This window comes from Anomalospiza imberbis, chromosome 16 (genome assembly GCF_031753505.1).
Source record: "Anomalospiza imberbis isolate Cuckoo-Finch-1a 21T00152 chromosome 16, ASM3175350v1, whole genome shotgun sequence".
Classification (NCBI taxonomy): Eukaryota; Metazoa; Chordata; class Aves; order Passeriformes; family Viduidae; genus Anomalospiza; species Anomalospiza imberbis.
Window position 1 is genome coordinate 11,366,233 of NC_089696.1, and position 17,991 is coordinate 11,384,223.

Genomic DNA, 17,991 nt, shown 5'->3' on the forward strand with positions numbered 1-17,991 from the left:
GTTGCTTGTGTGGAAGGGAAAAATCCCATGAGAACATTAAAAAAAAAGAAAGGTTCTGGTGTCCCAGCCAAACCCCCCTTCCTTCACTTAATGCTACCAGGGACTAAATTTCTTCAGAGCAAATGACCGTGGAAGGTTGTTGCCAAGTAATTGCTACTGATTTATTTACATCCAATAACAGGGAACAGGAATCAAACACTTGGCAAAACACACGAGCAAGTAAATTACAAATGGTCCTCCTGGGCTAGACAAATGCCAAGTGCCTGAGGCTGCCCCTGGCTACTCTGGTTTTCAGAAAGATCCTTTGGGTGATTTGATTCACCATAAGGCCACACAAATGCCCACCTCAGCACAGGGACACATCAGTGGCAGGGAGAAGCAGCCCGAGCTTCATCGAGGCAGTGGTGTGGGTGCTGCAAGTTAGGGGCACAGCACTACAAGATAATCAAGTTTTCACTCAGCAGGGAGTCATAGGAATGAAGAAAGGATTGGGTCTGGAAATGTTATTTTCCAGTCTCCTGTTTTGTAGCGTTCATCCCTGGAAGTAAGGCCAGGTGTGATGGAGCTCTGAGCAACCTGCTCTGGTGTGTCCACAGCAGTGGGGCTGAAGTAAATGATCCTTAAGGTCTCTTAAAACCCAGGCAGTTCTGGGATTCTGTGACTTTTAAGATCTATTTATTGATACAATAAGTACTGATAAAATACCTGAGAGTTGGCATTTTCAGTTAGAGCAGATGGAAAAAGAATTTTCCAAAATTTTGTGAGAGAGTACTGGTGGCTGAAACATTCACTGCTCCCCTGAGTACCAGGAAAAAAAGTGTCTGTACTTTTCCCTTTTTTCCTCCTCTTTTTTTTTTTTTAAGCAGGGAGGAAGCATGAAACAGTAGTACTGATTGACACTATCTGGATGCCAGTGTCATGCTGTGTAAACATGTGGATCCATTAGACAATTGTTGGAAGCAGTGAATTCCAAATTTGATCTAGTGATAGGACTCCTGCTGCTCAGGAAAAAAAATAATGGGGTTGCAAAACCACACAAGGAAAATGCTTCAGACCTCTTAAAAAAAACCAAAAAGGAAAGCACAGCATGAACAAGGATGTCCTGGATGGCCTGCAGATCCCAGCCTCTGGAGAGTCCTGACACACAGAAAAAAACACCTGACCTCTTGGCTTTATAACTTTGTAAAACTTAGTTCAACCTGAAAGGATAAAAACATTTGCATAGAGAAAAATTCATGTCCACATGCAGAATACGAAAGATTTTCTTTACTAAACAACAGTCTGCAACAGTGATTTATATTTTCTTGCACATTTCTTGTGCAAGCTACTTCCAGAGCTACAGCCGGCGCTCTCTGGTATTCCCAGCGATGCTGGCTGGGGAAGGGAGTGGTACAAAACTGCCTTCCTTTGGTTTGTGCTGGCAAAGCAGCACTTCTTGCTTTGTAGTACTTAATGGCCTAAAACACACGTGTAAATTAACTCCCTCATGAGCTACATAGCTGCTACTCCTTATCACTTTCATTTTTCTTAATTATAGCACTGCAAAATTTTATGTTCTGATTCAGAATTCTGTATGATTAATACATGAATTATATTTGTTAGAATACAAAACACAGGCCTCATGAATAAAAGTATAATTACACACGACCTTTGAAATCATACTCCATTCTTTAAGCTATCTAGAAATAACTATGCTCATTCTGCCCATGCCACAATTTAATTTCAAACTGATTAACCAGCATTTTATTCCACTCAAGTTGACTATATTGAAACAAAGACCAGTGAGTTTAGCTCCCAGCAGAACTGCAAACCCACTTTAAGGCTGTCCCTACAGAACTTGTTATTCATCTCCACAGACTTATAGATGTGAAGAGCCCTGTGTATAGCTCAGCATTTCCATTATGATTCATGTTGTGATTTAATCAATCCTGAAACATTGTTTACTACATAAAAGAAATTGTACTTCAACAGCAAGGATCAGAAAGCAAAAGAATCAATGCAGGAGGGTTACTGAGTAACGAGGGAGGAAAGCAGTGAGTCAGTCCCACGTTATCCTTGGGAAGCTGCAGCAGGTCAGCAGTAGCAAAGCTGCTCTTTGGAGACTGCTGGGTGACCACAGAACCTTTCTCCAACCCAGCCCAAAGGGCTCCATGAGCACACAGCAGTGGTCCTGGGAATGCAGATCTCAGCACTGCACCTTGCTATGCATATAAAGAAACTTGTGCAACTCTGCCAGCTGAATTCAACAGTTCACATGTCTAATCCTAGTGATACCCATGCCCACGTGGAGACGAGGCCACAGGACACGACTAAAGCACTGGAGGACTGCATTACTCAGGGGGAGCCATCTCCTGCAGCCTGTCCTTACACATCTGGAGCTCCCAGAGCTCCAGATGTGTCACAGCTGTGTCCAGGTGGGACTTCAGCAGTGACAGGCACCAGGAGAAGCTCTCCACAATCAGTTTTTGCTTTGAAGCATGGGGCAGCTGTCCCGCTACTTCCCTGAATGTGACTTAAATTTGCATGGAAGCATGAACACAGCAGCTGCTCCTTCTTTGCATGGATCTGTGGCTGATTTATTTTTGTTCTTGAGAAGTGAGGCCAGCCAGAGACTGTGATGAGCCAGCCACTACTGCAGAGTTTTACAGCCACCAGAGTAGGTGCTGGGCATTTCCACCTGTGTGGCACATGGGAAATCTCTTTTTCTTAAGAGCAAGACCACATAAAAATAGTAACAGTTTGTCCTTCTATTTACTATTCTCCATCAAACTATGAAACTAAAATTGCAAGGAAAATACTGGTTGCACTGTTTGTTTTTCTTGGGCCCTTAAATGCCAACCACAAGATGTCAAACAGAGGGCAGAGAGAGGCCAAGGAGAGCAGGGGAGCTGGGGAGCCCTGACTGGAAAATGTGGTAGTAACAACCATAACTGGTCCTAATAGTAGACAAAAAGTACATCAGAATGAGATCAGATCTTTTACAGACCAGCTCTGCATCTCTCAATAAAACTTTAATACAAAAAAGAATGAAGTGGCACAGGCAGCTATCTTAAAACATTTTTCCCAGATTAAGTATTCTACTTACCTCAAAATTCAGTCATAATTAAGTACCCTTGAACAAGTTAATCTTTCTTTTTAGGGGAAAACTCATCTACTCTCATTAAAGTTTGCCTTTCTCTACAAGTATTACTGTTCAATCATTAATCTCAGCTCAAATCTCTTCAATTCCTTATGTATGCTTGTTTATATTTTTTCCCACTGCAATACATATGGAAATTAGTGCTTTACTTATTTTTTCATCTCCTTTAGATAAGTTGCACCTTATCTAAAGATATACTGAAATAGTGGTTACAAATCTTGAGTGGACAAATATATTACACTTCTTAAAATGCAATAAAATATAATTCTTTATATTTTTTCCCCATAGCATACAAAGGAGCAAATATATAATCAGTAAAATTAATGTGACACTGTGTGCCAAACCCACCACTTGTAACAGTAACAAACCAAAGTGACATTTATCATGGTTTCGTATTACAGAGCAAATATTTCATATCAGGACTGTTACATGTCAGTTTTAATCCACCAAGCATGACATTTTTAATGAGGAGAACCAAGTTATGGTTCTATTTTTGGATCAATCTACAACTTTTATTAGATATTCAATTCACCTCACAAGTGTAAATAAAACCATCAGCCCCACTGTGAGGCATTACAGCATCAAACACCATGAAAAATTATGTTACAGATTTTCTAATCACTGGATGAAAACACTGGCTATTGCAGGTGCTACACAGAGATGGTACAGGGAGATGCAAGACAAAAAATTGAAAGTTATCTATATTTACCAGATTTGATTAAATTTTGTTTTCATTTCTTTCAATCACCTAGAAGTAACGGTTGCACTTTTTTTTTTTTTTTTTGCCTTTTCTCCTCCCAGTGGCTCCATCTCAGACTGACACTCTCCTGGGCTGCACCTCATGTAAGTAGCGCTGTAGCAATACAGTGTGTTTATTACTGTGCATGCTTATTTCATCAATATAAAACTGTGAAAATATTTACCAAAACTGGCATTTCTAGACCTGATACTTACTTCTGTAAAAAGGTACTGGATTTCCAAGTCCTGACCAAAGATGTAGCTAAGATAAATGATATCTACTCTCAGATTGTCCTTCTCAAAGATCACAAAGCTGCCACCTAAACAGTCTCACAAAGTTACATTCAATTTACTACATCTTTCTAAGTCTGTGAAATCTGGACTGTGTGGAAGTGTCCCATCATCTCTGACACACTCCAGGGCTCTTTGCCAGGCAGGGAAACCTCTGGGGAAAGAGACTGGAGACACCTCAGAAGGTTTAATTGGCATTACTTCTGCAAACTGCTTCCCAAGCCATGTGAAGAAAGAATGGAGGCTGCAGTGCCTTCCTGGGAGAGCATCCTGACAGTTCACCTTGCCTTGGAAGCCCACGGCCCATGGGAATGAGTGTCATTAACAAGGGCTGAGCAGGGAGAAGGGAAAAGGCAAAGCCAAAGCCAAGCCCCACTTGGCTCAGCAGGGAAGATGCACCTTTAGGAAAGACTTCTAATCTAAACTTAATCTGTTTAGATTTAAAGGGCAGACAGAAAACTTCACCTTATCTTCTTTAAGAGGACAATTAATTCCATTCATGTGAGCACTGCTGGTGCAAACACCAATATTCTGAAGGGGGATTTGCACACAACAAAAGAACGTGCTTGGGTACAAGGGGTGGCACCTGCTCAGCGTGGAGAGGAACAGGGGACTTGTACAGCCCAGTCTAATGAGCAAAGGATGAGAAACCAGGAATTATTTAATGTTAATTCCAGCTCTGCCAGTACCAGCTGCTGTTCTGTTACTCTCAGCAGGTCACCTCATATTTTCATATTCTCCTATGTACAATAAACATTTTGGTGCCCAGTGTCCAACTCCCAATTTTACGTTCTAGTTAAATGCACTGCCTTTCTTTACTTAGATAAAGTACAGTCAGCATCAATAGTAATACTTCTTAAAAATATCTTTCCAGCTATTGTGAAACAGGAGCTGACTGTTTATGGAGTACTTATTTTTTATGTCAGTTTACCATAGGGCCTCTTTAGCCACAGGCTTACAGCTGGAGGCCCCAAGGCATTTTTTGGGAGTGGAAACTTTTTGAGTTCAGCTCTTAACAAATTTCCAGCCTGCAGTATGTTTTTCATTAGTCTACATGGTGTTATAATAAATGATGCACTTCCTCTTTCATTTTATGATTTTTTTCTTTAAACATGCAACAATTTCTCTGTGTCTGTTTTTTATTACTTTCAATATACTCAACCACACTAATCTTAGAGACTGTGTATACAAACAGAAAGGATATATTGAATAAGATATCAGCTACAGCAAGACAAGCTTTTAAGTTTAAATTCTTAACTGAAGGCCAATCATAAACCCATTACATGCATGCAGCTCCATGGGCAACCACTCTTTTAGAGGGAATAGTTAAAAAAAAGTCTGTTACCCAAAACCTGGAGTTGGTGTAGAAACAGCTCCTCCAACATACTCACCTGCAACATACTCATCTACAAAAGTCTGATCCCACTGGCAGTTCTCCACTACAGGTCCCACTATGTGTTTGCCTACTTTAAATTTATTTTTTATATAGTTGATACATACACTTTTTTAAGACTTCCTTCTATATTTTTTCCTGGCTCCGTAATTTTTAATAAGAATGTATTCCCGGGGGCTGACAGCACCAGGAAATCCAGGCTATGCCAACAAGAAGAGATTCCAGTCAAACATCATCATGTCTGGCATACTGTGTTTCATTTACAAATCTTTGATTTCTAAATGAATGGCAGTTCAAAGTACACATGAAACACGGATACTTTCTGCTTATGTACATAGAGATTGTTAGAGATTAAACCACTTTTAATTAAAGACTTAAGCAGGTGTCAGTTCATGGTACTCTCTGAATTTGGTTTAAGAAGATGCATGTTCCACAGTTACCCAGCAGCACATTAAATACAAGCAGAATCAAAGAGACTTTCCTAAACAAAGCCAAGAAAAGCTACTTTGTAAGAGGGTTTGAAGTTTGCTGCTACTGATCTGCCATTTATGGAACGTCACATACTTGGGAAACATTTTAGAACACTTAAAAAATAAACAAACCCCCAGCAAACAGCCCCATGAGACAGAGCCCCGGGCCACACAAGATGTATTAATTTCAGTGGGGTTTTGCTGCCTCTGTTTATGCATCTAACTACCCAGAGTTAATTTGCAGTATCAAGGCCTAAACCAGATAATTTAAGAGCATTCTGGACTCAAATAACAAGAGTTTAAACATGGAAATGGAACTACTTCCAAGTAACTTTTCTCTACGTCATACTTCAGAGTGAGAGCAATATGAGGGGCACCCTGTTTCTCCATTACTCAAAGATTCTTCATCTCTTTTTTTAAAGGAAATCCAAAGATTAATTTAAAGCCATCTGATGAAAATACCTTAATATTTACCTTCATATTTTGTTGTAATATATAGTGAATTCAAGCGATTTCAAAAGTTATCCTGGATGCTTCTCATTTCAAGATGTTAAATATTGGCTCTCAGAAATTTCCATTACACATTGTCTGACAATATTTGCTGCTCTGGAGTATATGAACTGACTTTTAATTCTTACAGAGGTAATGATAATAAAGTTTGTAGAAGTTGGGCACGGTTGACATTTTTAGAATTTCATATTTATTGCAAGTCCCTTCTTTCCAGGTCTATAAAGTAAGTGTAAAAATGGTTAGAACTGCCAAATATATAAATTCTCTCGATCCTTTCATCAGTTACAGCTATTCTCAGACTGGTCTCCTAATCACCCTTTAAGAATGAGGGCACCAGGGCATCTTGGCAGCAGTGTTCCAGCTGACACCTGAGGACAGTAAAGGAGCACACCTGTAATCCTGGGATTTTAGAACTAGTACATCACAAACTGAAGTCCCAAACCCAAAAGCAGGCCATTACAGAGCTGTGGGAAGGAAACAGCTGACAGTCAGGGGGTTGCAGGACAAGCAGGGCACAAAGACCAGAACAAAGGCTGCTGACCAGCCAGGGCAGCAGTGAAGGACCAGCCTCCATCCCAAGTGCTGCTTTATGGAAGCCACAGTATGGCTGCAAAGGCAAAGTTTAAAGGTGGTACAGGATGGTTAACATGAAAGCACAATTTTTAGAGCTTCAACTGATCCCAAAAGGAAGACTGAGCACTCTTGTATAAACCAGTTTTCCCTTTTGCAGTTACCTTCCCCTACTTCTTTACCTTATTACAATATTGCATACAGAGAAATCTGAAAAATAAAAAATGGTAGAAACCAAGACCTGTTTGACTGCTTCAGCAATAAGGTACAAATCTGGACTACCCATGAAGGCTCAAATTACAAAATATCCACCAGTGCAACCAAGAGTTACACAGGGCTCCTGAATTTTATCAAGTTGGCTGCAGACAGTGTAAGGAATCTCCCTTAGCCAGGGAGGAAAAATGCCTAAATTCAGGTGAGATTCTTTTGTGCAGCTATGGCAGGCACAGGTTACAAAGTGGGGCTTTGTATGGCTGCTCCACCTCCAGCTTTATTTGCTGGGAGCTGGTTATGTAACTAACACAAAAGAAAATAACCATTTCTGGGTTGTTTTCCTTTGCAAGCCCTGGGCTGCCAGGAGGAACTGAGAGAATTCAAAAGCAGCTTCCCTTCTGTTGCTCTTTTGGGTGTTTCTCTTTGAAGTGGCACCCTGAGTGGCTGCTCATTCACCAGTTTTGTAGGTAGCCTTTAAAGCAACACTTTCCACCCTTGAAGCTTAAGTACAGAAACATACAATTAATTAAACCAAGTTAGTGGTGTTATTATTTCAGCCTTTTATTTCTACTTGGTGTCAGACTCTTAAGACGAAAGGACTCTTTGTAGTAGGATTTCAGGCACTCTGGGGAAAATTATGAACTTTAAGACTGATCTGATCTGGTTTGTGCAACACACTAACAATCTAAGGAAACCATTTAGCTACTGCTTAAAGGAAAATTCATTCTAAAATCCAGAAACCGAGTCACACTTTGCAGTGTTACTGTGCTGTATTTAACTGATGATTCAACCCTTTGTTTTGACATGCTATTTTTTAATCTTTTTTTTTCCCATCAAAAGAAGACTCAGCCTAAAATATGGAATTTTTGCAAAGTAGATTTCCTGGCTAGGTAACAGATAAATGAACCACTAACCTGCCAGATGGCTCTAATGCAACAAAAATTGCATCTATTGCTGCTTATAATTGTAGTGGCCAAACACCACATTACTGGTTTCCAAATATTTATTGGTGTGAAATGTTTGTAAACCAATCTCTTTCGCTGCTGCCGAACTCCAGGAACATTCTCTAGGATGGTTTTAGTCCTTAAATTATGGCTCACTCCCATTTCCACACACTGTGTATGTTGTTTATTTTCATTCTTTGAGCATGGGAATTTATAGCCATAATTATCTCATTTTCTCATAGTACAAACAGTCCAATTTTCATTCATTAAGGTCAACATTTTCATTGTATTCTTCCTCTGTTTTTTTCTTCCCTTTAAAATTTGCCATGAACAATAAATACAATAGATTTATGCTATCAAGATAACTCTTGTGGTAGAGATTTATTCTAAATTGTTTTTTCACATGAGCATAGATCAAAAGTGGCAATAGTAAAATGAACAGCTAGAGGAAATGATGCTTTAACTCCTCAATTCTCAACTTCATCTTAAAAGATTTTTGTGCACCAATTTTCTCCAAAATCTGGAAGGCTTCAAGAAGTAATGTGCAGTCAAGCAGATTTTGGAAGCTGGTAGCACTTCATGGTCACCTGACTGTGAAATCCTACTCACTACCACAGTCTGGAGCTTGCAAACTTGGTGCTTTGCAACTTTTTTAAAGGATTGAAGGGTGGGGAGACTGCAGCCAAGAATTTACTAAGGAAGAAAGTAATACTCTGTACTTTCTCCTTTCCTTGTGCTTTCTCCTGCTTCTCCTGTGCTGCAAAGTGAGCTGTAGTGCCTTCAGCCTGTCCTGTAAGCTTCCCAAAACACACCCAGAGGGTTAAAGCCCTTTCCTCCCTCCCTCCCACCTGAGGTCTGCAAAGGAAAGAGCTGCTGCAAGCCTGGTAACAGGAAAAGGTCAGGAGCTGTGTATTATATCCTGTGTGTTTGGATTAGCCCACAATAGCTAAATAAACTGATCTGATGTCTAATGACATTTTCAAACAGTAGCTAATAAAATTAGCCAAAGTATGCAGAGACAAAAGATGCACACAGACACACCAAAGAACATCTCTAATACATCTTCCCAAGCAGTGACCTAACGGAATTTCAGCAGTTTGGCCACACCAATCAGGGTCAAATATAAAGGAACTCAAGTTAAAAAACCTGCTGACTAGAAAAGACAAATATTCCTGCCTTGCCCACTCCTACTGATATGCAACTATCAGTTTTTTTAGCACAGACCGATGGTTTTGAAACAGAATCATGGTCTTTTAAAAATAAAGTAAAAGGCATGCTACTGACATGAACCACAAGCTTGGAAAACTTTGGGGGAGCTTCTATGAATTAGGGTTAGCAGGTCTGAGGGATTTTCACTAAAAATCACGAGGATCCCAGGCCACGTCAGCGGAGGAAGGAGCTGTGAAGGAGGAGGCTCCCACTCCTGTAATGATGGAGCTGGCACAAGGAGAGCAACCCTGAGCTGCCTCAGCTGCTCTGTGCACTGCAGTGCCCCTCAGAATGAGCTCCTCTCTTGTCCCACCTGGACACCAAGCAGGTGCCACTTGCTTTGTGGTGGCCCTCAGCAGAAAAGAGGCTGTGCCAGGGCTGTGACACATCCAGCTTCCACAGCCAGTTTCACCAGAGCTCATCTGGAACGGCCCACAGGGATAGCTGGGTGAATTCCCCAAACCAGAGGTGCTGGTTCTGAGGAATGAATGTATGATTAATGGGGTTGCAGCACTGGTACAGCTGTGGTCGCCTTTTTAAAGTTTTCCATCAAAGTTTATGCAACCTGAAATACTGCAGCAGATGAAAAATGAAAGGGATTCAAAGCTGTGCCCATATAAAAGGCAGTGCTAAAGCAGCTAATCTAAAATGTGCAAATATGTCTTGCTTACCTCAGCTGATTTGCACATTCACTTTCATTTTTTTATGTAATTACCAAAGCATTTTCAGACTTGTTATGACCAAATATGAACTTGCTGAATATTCACACTAAGATGAAACAGAAATAAACAGTCTTGAATGAATCCCATTAATACGACACTTTGCTTTACACTTAATACAGTAATACTGAAAATGAGAAGGAATGTCAGTGGGGATTGGCTTCTTTCTGTGCAGTGAACCAGGAGATCTTTGCCCAGAGTCTCTCTATCATGAACCACCAACTGCTTCCATTCCTTTGAAGGTACCAGCTTAAGATAAAAGTATACTGAGGAATAGATGTGATAATCCTTTATAGGAATAACCACTCTTTATAGACACTCTGCACATGGGTATAAGGGCTGAAACACACCCACTAATTCACTAATATTGTAGTGATGCTTCAATGAAACCACTTCAGCTCATAAAAATGGCAACCACAGTCCTGAATAACTACTTTAACTTTGTGATTTGTTTCATTCACCTGAATCACTGACTCTGCCTAAGTTACTGCACAGAGCACTCCTGGAAGGTGAACTTCGAAAAGTCATTATAATGTCAAACAAAATTGAACAGAACTTTGTTTTGGTCTTATTTAGCTTGTGTAAGTAAAAACTACTACTAGAATTGCCTATCAGTTAGATGTAGGAGCATGTTAGGGACATCAGCACCTTAAACATGTAATGACTTAAACATCTGACTCAGTACAGATTATTCTGTAAACAAAAACCTGCACTGTTCATATCCCATTTTCATATGAACAAAGTTACCTGTAATTATGAAATTCAGGGCTGTGCATTAACTTTACAGAACCATCAGCCATGAGAGACATAATTGGGGTAAGATGGACAGGGAATTGCCATATTTAATTCAGTGTATGAATCAACCCAAAAGCATTGAACAGTACACTGCATCTGAAAAGAAATCTTGTGAGGGGGCCTCCAAGGCTTCTGTGATCCCTGCTGCTTAGTGGTGACAAAAAAACCCTGCATTGTGTTCTCTCTGAGTGTTTCATGCTCACACCAGACACCTGTTCAGCTGAACCTCTCTCATGTGCACAGCAGAAATATCTGGCTTGTGCTTAAAGGTGTTTTAGGTCTGGGCTAATTTACCTGGCAGGTCACAGAAGAGGCTCAGCCTTCACTGAGGTTTGTGCTTGCTGACTTTGCAGTGAAGCAGAGTTAAAAAATAAGTCACTAAAGTAAACCTCAACATTTCCCTCAGTCCCCTTGCAGCTGTGTGGCCAGGACCAAGTCTCAGCACAAAACCCCATCCATAGATCTGCCTACAGATTCTTCATTCATCTTAGGGTTATTTTCCTTTGTGGCTGATAAGTAGAAGCATATCTTAAACTTCACAGCTCTGGGGAGGCCATAAAACATAAGAAATACCTGGAAAAGTTCTCTAAGTATGGATATTGTTGAAATGTGCTTTATGGTCAAAGCACAACAATCTCCTCTGCCCACAAGTTCCCCAAGTAAGTGCAGGTGATCAACTACCACTTGTTACTACAAGCTGTAGTTACACAGCATAATTGTGTCAGGGATTCCGTATCTCTACACTCAAACAAACCTTGCAGAAAGTCTGCTGGACAAACCCAGCCAGGAAAATGGAAAAAGTATTAGGTTGTGGGCACTGCAGCCTGAAAGAAGTGATGGACTGGTGGGGCCTATGAGAGCAAGCAGTTGCCTCTATAAAACCAGGAGAGCAGCAGACTCAAAGGAGCCACATTATTACCTCCTGCTCTCCCTGGAGACCAAAGGAGTGCTATTCCATCTCCCAATCTCTGCATTTTTTTCCTGCAAAAAGCTGATACGCTAAAGGTTATGAGGTCTGAATTTCAAAAGGAAAGCACATTTCCCCTTCAATTCCATGCCCAACTGTCACCGGTATTATGAAATATAAATCAAAATACAGTTTGGGTTTTCTTCTCTATGTTTCAAAATACAAACCACACATAACAGCTTAACCAAATGAGTGATAAGTATGAAATATTACAAACCATAAAAAAGGAAAAGTCATAATCCTGGGCTGCCCCACACTGTCTCCACAAAGAAATATTACTTCAGAGATTAAAGAAGTGCTTGTTTATTTAACAATTTGACCAATCTCCAACAATAGAAAATCTAATGGAAAATACTTACAAGGGACCTACAAGCAGAGCTGCTGTGTAATAGACATTGTAAATAGAGACTTGGGGGGTTAACTTTAATATAAACAACAGAAGCTTAGCCAAAGGGAACAAAAAATAACTGAACTAAGCAAATACTTAGATCATAAATACCAACACTCAGAAGGTTCTCAGGTGTTAACCTTAGAGCCTATCTCAGAGTCCTGTTGTGAAGTTTTAGCTTCTAAGAAACTGCAAAATTAAAAATAAGCAACTAATGCTATAAAATAACAAAACACATTTATATTACATATACCAAAGGAGATTCACATGCTAACATGAAAGACAAGTTCTTAATTCATTTTATGGGTCAACTCCTTTATGGTTGGTAAGTAAAATAATGTATTAAACTTTACTGCTCTGGGGAGGAAGGAAAACACATAAATTATTTCTTCATCACAGTTTAAAAAGGCAAATTATTTAAGGACTATTTGTATTCAAGCTAAACAGCCGGAATCATGATGTTACAGGCTTTTTGTTCAAATGCAAAGAATTTACATTTACCTACCACCTCATTAAAGTCAGATGATAGAGCAGCACCATTTTCCTTACATTATTCTCCCCCCCCCCAATTACATTGTTTCTTCTGAACACATAAAAGAATTCTGAGGTTTACAGTATTTTTTAAAGCTCGCATTGGCTCTTTTTCAGGTCTAATGTTGGTTACTGTCTAAATCTCCAGAGGCCAAGGGGATGTTGCAGGGTTTTGGTAAACAGCATTGTGTTTCCGAGGTGGGGGGATATGACTCCCGGCATACACAGCTGCGATGAGCAGCTCTGAAGAAAATCACATCTCACTAACAATATTTTTGTCAGCTTGGCTCATTCTGGCCATGACTCTCTTAATGTGCACAGAGTAGCTGCTCTGGTGGTCAAATTTTTCCTGTACCAAAGCTCTCTGGGTTTGATGCAGCCGCTGTTTGTCTCCCGTTACGTAACGACACCAAAGGCTGAACTGTTCCCTGAACCGCAGCGTGTCCTTTCCCTCTGTCCTTTCCAAAAAAAGACCTCTCCAAACCCTTTCCCAACCAGGGGCAGGGTACACAGCACCGTGCCTAGGGCAGGATCAGGCCCTGGTTTTGCCAGAGCTCCAATGAGAGCGTGTGGCTGCAGCTTAGGGGATTATGAACACGTATGTGCAGCGCAGTCACACGTGCCCACAGTGTCCAGTCCACAGCAGCTCTCCAGGGTTCACTCTGCCACAGAAATGAGACACTGCGCTCTCTGCTGAGCTCACTCACAAAAGGGTCTGGCTTGATGGGCAAAATGTTTCTGCCAGCCATCAAGGGACAGCAAGGCAGTGCCTCCCAGGTGAGATTTTAAGCAGTTCTCCTTTTAGATTGCTTTCGGTTTTTAAGAGCCTAGAAAGAATTTATATAAATGCATCTAAGCCTTGCATCAGTAGAAATGAATAGTGCCGTCATTAGAAAACAATGTTTGGGTTTCAGATAACAATTCTTTAGGGAAAACATCACTGTTGGAAGTTGCCACGCTCCCACTTTTATCTGGTTGGCCAAAACAAAGTTATAGTAGCTTTTCTTGTGCATATCAATTTTCATGCACATTAAGCTGGATTTCTCACTGTTTCTTTAGGCAATAATTATGTGCTTTCATTTTTTTTAATTAATTGCTCTGAATATACAAGATCTTTATGTTTCTGTATATTAAATCTAGAAGTATTGCAGAGGAATTGATCAAAAGTTAATCTAATTAGTCTTCAAGAGAGAAAAAAGTTCTCAGTGAAAGTGAGATCCTTATGAATCTTTTATTCATACGATAGTAATAAACATGCAGCAAACCAGACTGTGAAATATTAGTGCAAAGCAGATAGACACAGCAGTAACTAATTAACTAATTAATCACAATTAAGTTGCATTTTCATTTATATTAAAGAGAAGGTAAGCTAAAGGCAAACTTCAAAGCACCAAAAATTCTCTAACTGCTTTCAGCAGAAGCTTTGAATAAGCAGAATGACTGCTGTCCTTTTAGCCTCCATAAGCATTTTTAACTACACTAATCACTGTGATTTTTGCAGATCTGTTTTCTACTGTATGTAGCAGAACACCTACTTTCCCTTAGGGCTCTGTCAGCTGAACTTAACTTTGTTCTGACAGAAATGCTAAAGCAGCACAAAAGGCAGCACCCTATTTGTCATGCCAGCATCACATCTGGCACGGGTTTGATTGGCTCCGTCATTTAAGTCTGAGCAGAATTCCATGGATCACACAAGTCAGACTGATTCTGAAGTGATGCAACAAAGTTAATCAAATGTCTGGTCAAAGTGATTCATGTAAACATCAATGTTTGTGATTTGCACATCAGACTGATTAGTCTGAACTCCTCCATGCAGGATCTGAACATCAGATAAGAGGTTATCAGAATATTCTGGATATTTTCCACAACAGCCACAACAACTACAGCTCATTTAGGTGAAGACAGACCAGCAGGCTCCAGTGCCCTCCCTACAAACTGTGCTTCTCTGTTCTCAGCACCCAGTACCTGTGTGGGCCCCGTCAAAACAACCATTTATCAGTCATTAGTAAGAAACTGGCTCTCTGACTAATTACTCCTCAGGCTTCCACCCATTAGCACCGGAGGAAGCAGATTATACATTTATTTTTGTGGTGGGCTGACCTTGGCTGGGCACCAGGTACCCACCAAAGCCACTATCTCACTCCCCTCCATGGCTGGACAGGGACAGAAAATAGAACTCAAGGCTTGTGGGTTGAGAGAAGGAGAGGGAGAGATCACTCACCCATTACCATCCTGAACAAAACAGACTCAACTTACAGAAAAATTAATTCATTAACCATCAAATTAGAGTAGGGTAATGAGAAACAAAACTGAACACCTTCCCAAAAGCTTGCCATGCAAACCCAGTGTATCAGGGCTCCTGCAGTAACAAAGATGCTACAGAAGTCATTTTTGCTTCCTGAAGCAGGCAGGACTTATTAAAACCAGCATGTTACCTCTGAAGGATAATAAGAAATCTCTACAAAAAGTCTGTTCAAATTTTTAGTTAATTGCTGTATGGCATGTGAAAGGATACACTACAGTTAGTAAGCACTAGTACTTATTTCCATGTCATTAACGTTGCTGTAGTTCCAGGAGTTTGTACAAATCCTAACCATGGCTTTCCAAAATACCATGGCATGGATGCAGTGTGGGCAGCAGGTGACGACTGGTAGTAGACTCCAGGTGTGACTTCACAGATGTTTTTGTAATGGGAGGCTTTAGGTCTAGAGAGTCCAGGTTTACAGAGGTCTCAGACTCCTTTACACATTTCTTCCCACAAAATTACTTTGGTTTTTTTTTGTTTTGTTTTTTGTTTTTTTTTTTTTGGGGGGGGGGGGGGTTTGTTTTTTTTTTTCCCTTGGAAACATTTGTCAAGCAAGAACAATACCCAGTAAGAGTACCTAAGGAAGTATCCCCATCCACAAGCCTGTGGAAGGAAGGCCAAGGACTCAAATGAAATCCTCAAATACTTAAACCTGTCAAACTCTTTGTCAGCATCCCAGAACAGAATGTGCTAAAGGTTATTTTTAAGTTTGATATATACATATAGCTGCAATGGGGGGGGTCTTAGAAGAAATTGAGTTTATTGGTAGAACATTTTGATGACTAATGGATAAAAACTCCCTGTCGCTGATAAAGTGGAGTGGGGAGTGGCACATGGCAAGCAATAGATGGACAAATCAGAACTTAATCATGTCAGAAAGATGCCTCAAGCCTCTGGTAAATGAAAATTCTTATTCTAAATCTTACCATCTAATAATAACCAACCTTAGATCAGCATTAATATTATACTAGACCCCCTAGAATGTAAATTTAAAATATTTTATTCAGACATTATAAATGGAATAAGATGTAATCAGTAATTATGCAAGTTCATCCAGGAGGCAGCTAGAAAATGCTATTTCCTTCACTAAGCAGTGAAAATTAAAAGCCACAGGAGTGTCAGGAACAAGATGTCTCACACTTGCCAGCAATTAACAGAAAGATAAGTTTATCTCCAGCGGATGTGACAAATTTTGAAGTCATTTCAGCCTTAGTACAACTCTGCTGAGGGCTGATTTTTCCCTTCAAACTCAAACCAGTTTTTATAATTCTTCTATATGCTATCTGATAAAGAAGTATGTCAGTATTTCTGCTTCTACTGGAAACCTGGTCCCTGCGGTCAGGATCTGTTCCACAAGAGTTTCCTCCCCAGCCAACGTGATGCTCGGGTTGATTAAATCACCGAGTCACCTTTCACCAGTGTTTCTAATAGGAAACAGCACTATGTTATAGTTTCCAGGAAAAGTACCATCTGTGCCTCCTGCCAGTCTCTGCAGCTGGCACCAAAAGGTCTCTGGGGAATGTTTCTGTACTGCCAAATTTCAGCAGAGTTCCCTGCCACAAGCCCTGAGCATGGGTGAAGCTGACAAACAGTGGGGGAAGATAAGAGCTGCTGTTTCCACCCGGCCAGCTCACCCGGCCAACTCATTTACAGAGTAATTCCAGCACAGTCCGTGCACCTTCAACACACTCTTCCTGGAATAAATTCACTCAGCAAAGCCCAGAATTGCCATCATTTGCATTAATTTTGATTGGTGGGAATCTGTCTTCTTTACTGGAGTGATGCTGATTTACATGAACCAGAAGTACAAACATTCCTTACCTGGAACCTGGGCAATTCCAAAATGCTGGAAATGCAGAGATCCAGGCACCTGCTATCTTGTAAGGTGCAAATGACCTGTTTGCACTTATTAAAGACATTACCTAAACAAAGAATTTTACCATAAAACTGTCTTTGATATTATCTCAAATATTAAAAAGACCTCAGCAGAAGTTTCGATATGATAATCTTTACATAGAAAACAGGAACCAATATGTTCCATAATTTTTTCCCCCCAAACCAGTCTTAACTGACCTGTTGCTCTACAGTTTAAGTGGCTGCAGGGACTGGGGCAAAACTCCTTATATTTAAACATTGATGACTGCAAGTTATGAAAAATTTATTAAAGAAATCACCCACTTAGTCTATTAAGTTCCTGAAGTCAGAATAAATGAATGAAATATTTTCATTAAAAACAGTGGGATAAAGTGTCTGCTAAAGTCCCAGCTGCTCTGAACATCATCACAACAGTAAAGATGCCTTCTGCAGGTGTCTGTAACCCATGTTAAATCCACTGAGTTGTAGTACTTCATACAAAAAGAATCTGCAACTTAGATTCAGTTTTAAACTGAAGGAAATTATTTGCTAGTGTGCTTTCCCAGAAACTGAATTTTTCTGCATTTTTTAATTAATTCTTTTGGTTTCTGTGGCTCACCAGATACAATCACACTGAAAATTCTCACGAAGGTTAATTTTTTTTTTTAAAGTTTGTTTTCAGTGAAGCGGTTAAAAGAATTAATTCATATACATAACAACTTTCAGTCATCTTGACGCTGAATGTTATTTAATGTTGCTGCTACTTAGTTTTAAAGTGGGATAGCTACATCAAAATCAGCTTCCAAGTGCTCTGAAAACACGGAGCAGAGCTGCAGCAGTGCTAACTGGCTGTTCAGCACTCTGAATGGCGCCATCTACTCTGCTGATGCTTAAAAGCTGTCACTTCTTGTATTCCAGCTGGTCAACTTTATAAAATCCAGAACTGGAAGCTCCT

The 17,991-nt window shown here is 40.2% G+C and overlaps 2 protein-coding genes and 1 long non-coding RNA gene across 4 annotated transcripts in view; 1 reads left to right on the top strand and 2 right to left on the bottom strand.

Annotated features, from left to right (window-relative positions):
- Positions 1-17,991, bottom strand: part of C16H7orf50 (chromosome 16 C7orf50 homolog) — a 124,512-nt gene that overhangs the window by 49,324 nt on the left and 57,197 nt on the right. The gene's annotated exons all lie outside the window — the stretch shown is intronic.
- GPR146 (G protein-coupled receptor 146) overlaps positions 1-17,991 on the top strand; it is a 44,824-nt gene that overhangs the window by 17,827 nt on the left and 9,006 nt on the right. The window contains exon 2 of one of the 2 annotated variants that reach the window (XM_068207042.1): positions 3,941-3,982. The gene's annotated coding sequence lies outside the window, so the exon portion shown is untranslated. Of the gene's footprint in view, positions 1-3,940; positions 3,983-13,515; positions 13,655-17,991 lie in introns of those variants that run through there. The other variant, XM_068207044.1, reaches the window with a different exon arrangement.
- On the bottom strand, positions 7,291-12,077 carry LOC137483736 (uncharacterized). The gene is made up of 3 exons (XR_011004626.1): positions 11,286-12,077; positions 10,149-10,245; positions 7,291-8,407 (listed from the first exon to the last, which is right to left on the bottom strand). It is a non-coding gene; the product is annotated as an uncharacterized lncRNA (long non-coding RNA).